The sequence below is a fragment of the Quercus robur genome, chromosome 6 (genome assembly GCF_932294415.1).
Source record: "Quercus robur chromosome 6, dhQueRobu3.1, whole genome shotgun sequence".
In the NCBI taxonomy this organism is placed as follows: Eukaryota; Viridiplantae; Streptophyta; class Magnoliopsida; order Fagales; family Fagaceae; genus Quercus; species Quercus robur.
The window spans coordinates 15,475,428-15,482,517 of NC_065539.1; the positions used below are offsets into that span (position 1 = coordinate 15,475,428).

The following is a 7,090-nucleotide window of genomic DNA, read 5'->3' on the forward strand; positions in this document are numbered from 1 at the left end:
TTTTAATTTCTAAAAGCTAGTTAATGACTTGATACTAACTAAGAAAATTATACTTTCAAAATATTTAGGTCATAAAATCTCTTATTGGCATCAATGTTAACATTCGTTTTTTCTAAATAAACATGTAATATTCATAGAAAGAAAAGACTTAGAAACAAATCACAGGGGGAGGGAATTAATCCCTTCTCTATCTTGTGATTTAAAACGAAAATTTAGTGAGGAAGAGATAGTGTTAAATCTCTCATTTGGCTCCATTTGATGGGCAAAAACACTAGCCTTCCTAAAAATATGATTTATAAACCCAAAAAAGAAAAAAAAAAAAAAAAGACTTACTTATTAGAAGGATCCCCCTAATTAAAATACAAATATTTTCATTTTCGACTATCTAGCTCCAACTCACGACATTTCTTTATCTACCAAACTTATCTTTATCTACCAAAATTATTATTGTCTAAAAATAATCTAGTTATTAATGACTGGAAGAAATCAAGAAATAACCTTTCACGTGCGAAATTATAGAAGATCCCCTTTAAGATCAAACAATTTATCGAATTGAGTATGATATTTTACAGTGATACTATTTCTGCCAGATTGTTAAGGTATTGGAACTCATTGGGAAGAAAGAAGGACTACAACTTCCATCTGGATTTGCTGCTCTTATAGCAGAAAAGTCAAATCGGAGTTTAAGGAGAGCTATACTGTCATTTCAGACTTGTCGTGTCCAACAGTTAAGCTCCATAATTCTACTCATTGATCAGTAGCATTGTCATGCTGTTCTTCTTTACCTTTTTGTCAATCGCACAGCTTCAAAAGATAGCACTCATGGTTCCTGATAACTATGTTCTTTCTGTGTAATGTAATTTTTCATATAGGTATCCCTTTACAAGCAAACAAGTAATATCCTCAATGGATTGGGAGGAATATGTTGCTGAACTAGCATCTGACATAATGAAGGAGCAGAGTCCTAAAAGGTGATTTTCATGCATCTTGCTGTATTGTAATGTTATAACAGTATACTGAATACTTATTAAGATGGTTTTTATGCATTATACTGTATTGTAATGTTATAACAGTATTCTGAACATTCAGATTTTATATCTATCATTTCTGCTGTCATTACCATCACCATTAAGTTTCTTTGATACCATCTCTAAATAATAAATGATATTTTTATTGAGGGAGAAATGCAAGAAAACCCCTGAACTTTAGATCCAAAATTGAACTGAATTTTTGTTCTTCTAAAAGTCAACCAATCCAAAGCTAAACCACAAATCAGATTCAGAGTATTTATATATTTGTAAGTTACTACTCATTTAGCCATTACATATTGAATTTTGCATCCTTCATTATTTTTGTAGTATCTTGATGCATGCTTTGTCCAATCCCTACTATTCTATATATATCAACCGGTATTTCTTAACAATTACTATCAGAGGCTAAACTCATGGATTTGATCTGGTTTTAATCCTCATCAGTGGCCTTGCCCAGTCCGTCCTATACTCTCCCTGAATGTGGTGGCTCAGTCATTGTTAAAGTGGGCCCACTACAATTGAGTGTTTGGCTTGTTGTATTTGGCGGGCCTGGGCAGTCTATCATTCTTACAGTTCTTTCTCTTGTACCACTGTTCCAAACTAACACATAGTTGATAGTTGACACTTATAGATATTATGTTTATTTAGCAATTGTTAAAATTAATAATTTTTTAAGGAACCAACTTCATTGCATGCCATCTAATTAATAATTCTAATACTTCATATTTAATAGTTTTTAAAAAATATTGCTTCAGATAATTATATAAGAATAAAAAGATGCACTTATATTTAAAGTAAACGTATGTTAGGGATTAATAAACTTGATTGGCTCTATTTAGAAATAGGAGTGTGCACAGGTTGGATTGGTCAGGTCAGGTGGAGGTCAATATTTTTAACCAACCAACCAATGGTGGGTTGGGAAAATTCCAATTCTGCTGCCGAGTCACCGACCCACCAATCTATAAATTTGGCAGATCGGTTGAAAATCTTCAACTTGGCTGGTTGAGCAGGTTGGGCGGGCTGACAAATGCAATTAGCTAAATGAAATTATTTCAATTAAATTAGGTAATTGTTTTCCTCAAATAAAAAAAAAAAAAAAATAAAAAAAAAAAAAGGAAACAAAAAACTGCAATCTTTAGTAAAAATAATTACAAATACTATATTATTTTATATTAGAATTTTTTAATAGAATGACTGAAAATAAAAACATCTCAGAATCTTAAATTAGATGTGTACATAGAGTGAGAATAATAACAAAATCTTAGAGAGAGTGGCTGGAGTTTATTAGAGAAAAAAAAATGTGAAAATGAAAAAATAAAAAGAAAGAGAAAGAGATGAGAGAAATAAAGTGGGTGCGTATGTGAAGAAGAGTTTTGCAACATAATAAAGTTATATATATATATATATGTGTGTGTGTGTGTGTGTGTGTATAAGCAGGCAGGTCGGGTTGTTGTGGGTTAGAAATATCTCAACATTTAAAAAATAAAATAAAATAATAAGGGACTTGTTCCTTGCTTGTCACTGACTTGGGATGAAATGCTCCTATATTTTTTTTGGTCTAACAAATGGCTACCTTTTTAAATGATGAGTTTTGTGGAAAATGAGGTAAGTTCAAGGGATGTTACTGTAATAATATTTGCAAGGATCATTCATTATTGAGATATGGTAGATTAGAGTTGGTAAGGCTCAAATTTGTACTTCATTATAGTCTTTTTGTGATATCCCTTATTCCTTTGGAGGGTGACAAAGTGATTGGATGAGGATAAAGGACCAGTGGCGTGTTTGTGTTTATAGTTTATGGAAGCTTTTGACAATTTCCATCTGATTCTGCTTTTTGGAGGGCACCATATGCAATTTATAACTGCTCAAATTCTGATTAATTACCATTTTAGATATGCACCCTGCTCTAAACCATTTAATTAATCATTTCTCTATATTCTGTAGGCTGTTTCAGGTTCGAGGGAAGTTGTATGAGCTACTTGTCAATTGTATTCCACCAGAGATTATCTTGAAGGTAAAGACAAGCTTCTTTTAGAGCTTTAAAAAGAAATTCAATACAAAACAAACACCATAAGTTCTATATGTGAGCTACTAACCAGCTACAGCAACCATGTCCAACAATTTAGAGATATCATAAATTAGACAAAGAGGGCCATAAGCTCTAGCCTAAATGGCAGCTCCTGCAGTTTGCAGTTAAACCAATGAGAGCAACCTTCCCCCTAACCCTTTCCAGCAACCAATACTGTTATTTATAGATCTTTGCAATCTACAATTAAACCAATGAGAGCAAACACCAAAGCCACAATAGACTATAATTCTAAGCTGCCAAAAACTGAAAAAGTATATGAGTAACCAACTCCCCTTTAACAGCATCAGCTAACAACCCATGTCTTGATCAAATCATATGTAGTTAAAATCTAGAGCTTAAGTTCCTTGAAAACTAGCAATTACTCAAGTTCAATCCCTTCATTATCTAATTAATTCCAAACAGAAAACAAATGAAATTGGGAATTGAAAACCAGTTAATCTCCCCAAAATCATAACTGATGCTTAGAACAGTGATTGTATTATGGCTTGATCCTAACTATCTTCTATATATTTACTCTTAATCTCCACTTTCAAAGAGTTGCATTAATTCGTGGAAAAGAACTTGGTACACTTCTAAAGCTACAGAAATTGCTGTTACAGAGGCTAAAGTCTAAGTAATACAACAAAGCCTAATTAGTTGAAGGATTTCGTAGAGCACTAAGCTTGGGTTCAACTCATTCAGTTTTTCAATCCAACAACAATCAATTAAAATACACATCTCATTGATCCATGCTTCTCTATGTATATATAAAATACACTCTTAACTGCAAAAGCAGTAGAAATTCAAGACACTCTTAACCTGCAAAAGCAAGTCAAAACAACAACCTGAAATTTTCCATCAACCCCATATATCTGGATTTATTTATTTTTTTTTTTTTTTAACTTCACAACCAGTAAAGAAATAGCAGCAGCAACAACAACTGAAATATTCTTCAAACCCATATACTATTCAACAAGAAAAAACTAATCCCGTCCAATCCAAATGGTTTTGATCAACCTCATCTGTCTGAAATTGTTTTAAAAACTTCACAACCAGTAAGAAACAACAGCAACTACAAATCCCTAAGTTCTAATATTTGTGTTTTAGAGATAAAACAGTTTCTGATTTGGGTTTTAACTCTATTAGTTATGGTTAATTTTGTAATTAGGAGGAAGATTTGTAATTTCAGCAATCCCTGTGAATTAAGGGTATTTGGTAATTAAGTTCACCACACACAAAATTCACCACACAAAAAAAAAAATGAAATCTTTAGTGGTGTGTTTTACCTGCCCATTCCAAATGGCTTCTGATCGATGGTTGGGCTGCAACGTCAACACTGACGTGTCAATGGGGCCAGGCTGCGCATGGTTAATCTGTCCAGCATTTGCAGCAGCCATACTGCACAAAAATGTCAAACCATTCACATTTCTCATTTCAGCAATACTTCCAAGTACCCAAGGACTACAAATATGGCATTTACATTACCCACACGGATCATTTCAAAGTTATTAAATTCAAAAGACGCTCATCAACAGGCATAGAATCTAAAACCACAAAATGAAAGCAAACTAAACTAAAAATGCGACACAATTGACCTACAAATACCACAATCTACCCAACTAGAGAGAATGTATCCATTCAGCTCAATCATTTCAAAATCGTCAAAACCCATTAAAAACTCTTTGATTAGAATTATTTTATCACAATTCTCAATTGAGCCTTTCAATGTCATTAAATTCTCAAATAATTCAGTCATTAGATTCTCAAATAATTCATCGACAGGCACAAAAACCAAAAAACCAGAAATGAAACTAAATCCAATTCTTTGTTGCTGCTTTAGCAAACTAAACTAAAAGCTATGTTATCAAAACCAAATTATAGAATGTATCCATTTAGCTCAATTATGCATCTCAATATCATCGAAAGCCCCATTCAAAACTACTTGATAATAATCATTTTATAACACACTAAGATTTCATTTTGACCCTATCTATATTTCTTATTTCAGGAATACTTCCCAATATACCCACATTGATATTTCATCATGTTGCAGTTCAATTTCTAAGCCAAATGCATCTCTCTCTCTCTCTCACACACGCACACACACGAACACACCAGCATCTTATATATTGGTCTGTCAAAGACAAATTTGGATTTTTAAGTGCTTTGCTTATTAATTTGTCTTATTTCATTTCTAAGTGTTTATCTGCACAGCAGTACATTCTACATTTCTTATGGTCTTTCTAAAACCTACATTTCTTATGGTCTTTCTAAAACCTACATTTCTCAAACAAAAAAAAATAAAAAATACTGATGTTATCTATAATGTGTCTTCGAAATTTGTCTTCATTCGAACATAAAATTCGAATCTAAAAAACTAAGTGAGAAATGGCATACTTGAAAAATGGGAAGGAATTGAAGCAACAATCTGGGAATGAAGAAGACACCAACATGGAATGCTCCTTATACAAAAAAAAAAAAAAAAACAAACAAACAAACAAACAAACAAAACGAACTGATTACATTGCAAAATACATAAAGACTCACCTTTTTTTCTTCTATTTCTTTCAGCTACCGCGTAGGTGAGCGAGAGAGTGAGAGGGTGACTGAGACTGGGTCGGTGAGGCTGAGAGGGTGAGTGGGTGAGTGGGTTGGGGCCGGCGTCGGCGACGGTGACGCTGAGAGAGTGAGAGAAGGAGAGGGTAAGTGAGAGTGTCGCGTTTGGCTGATGAGGGAGAGTGAGTGGGTGGGTGACTGAAGGGCCGTCGTTGGCAACGGTGACGCTGAGAGAGTGAGAGAAGGAGAGGGTGAGTGAGAGGGTGCTGAGACAGAGAGGCGTATGAGGGAGAGTGAGAGTGTGCTGAGACAGAGAGGCGTATGAGGGAGAGTGAGTGGGTGGGTGACTGAAGAAAGAGAGAGCGTTAAATTCAAAAATATCCTATTAGAAATCGACTATAAGAGACTCGGTTTCCAGGTGGCTTCCAAGTGGGTCCACGTCAGTCCACGTCAACGGCACGTGACACCACCATGGAAATCGAGTCTCTGATAGTCGATTTTCAGATGGCTGCCACATGGCAATAACGCCACATCAGATGTCACGGATTATCAAAACCGACTCTTTGAGAGTCGATTTACACATCCCAAAATCGACTGTCATAAAGTCGAGATGTTACTAACCCAATTACTTTCAAAACCGGACCTATTAACTAGATTGTTGGGAAATTATGGCTATTTTCCCATTTCGTTCCCCTTTAACCGAAGATCTACAAAATGCAGTAGCCAACCTCTCCTCTGAGCTCTATACCAAAGATGTCCATTTCCTTATGGAGCTCATTCAGGTCTTTCTCTCTGTGTGAGGAATTAAGTTTGTTATATGTTATAAAAGTTGTTTTATTCTGATGGTAACATGTTTGGAATTTTTGGGTTTCTTTGTGTTGGGTGGATTAGAACGCAGAAGACAACGAGTATTCAGCAGGTGTGAAGCCGACTCTGGAGTTTGTACTCACAACCGCTGATATAACAGGAATTGGTGCACCATCTACTCTTCTGGTGTTTAACAATGAAGTTGGGTTCTCTAAACGAAACATCGACTCACTTTGTGGCATTGGAAGATCCACCAAGAAGGGTCAGAGGCACCAAGGCTTTATAGGCGAAAAAGGTACACACATTTTCTATAAATGTTCGAAAATTTCCATGAATATTTTAGGAGCAAATTTGTTGATGCTAATGTTGATTGAAGGAATGGTATTTCATGTTTGACGGTGTGAGATTTTTTTGGTTTTTTGCTTGTACATCAATTGTTCATTTGAGAATGTTTGTTTGATATGTGCTGTTACTAGTTAGTTTGTGTATTGGCCTACAGGGTTTTTGTATTGTGTGGCCCTTTGGCTTCGAAGTTTGATCTTGGTTTTATCCATTGAGAGGGTCTGCACTGTTCAAGGTTTCTGTCATTCATAAGACAGTATATCTCTAGGATGTAAATGATAATTCA

General features: G+C 34.8%; 1 long non-coding RNA gene across 1 annotated transcript; it reads left to right on the forward strand.

Moving 5' to 3' along the window:
* The first annotated feature begins 555 nt into the window (after positions 1 to 555).
* On the forward strand, positions 556 to 3,046 carry LOC126732963 (uncharacterized). Its single transcript, XR_007659582.1, has 3 exons — positions 556 to 727; positions 873 to 971; positions 2,976 to 3,046. It is a non-coding gene; the product is annotated as an uncharacterized LOC126732963 (long non-coding RNA).
* Positions 3,047 to 7,090: the final 4,044 nt, after the last annotated feature.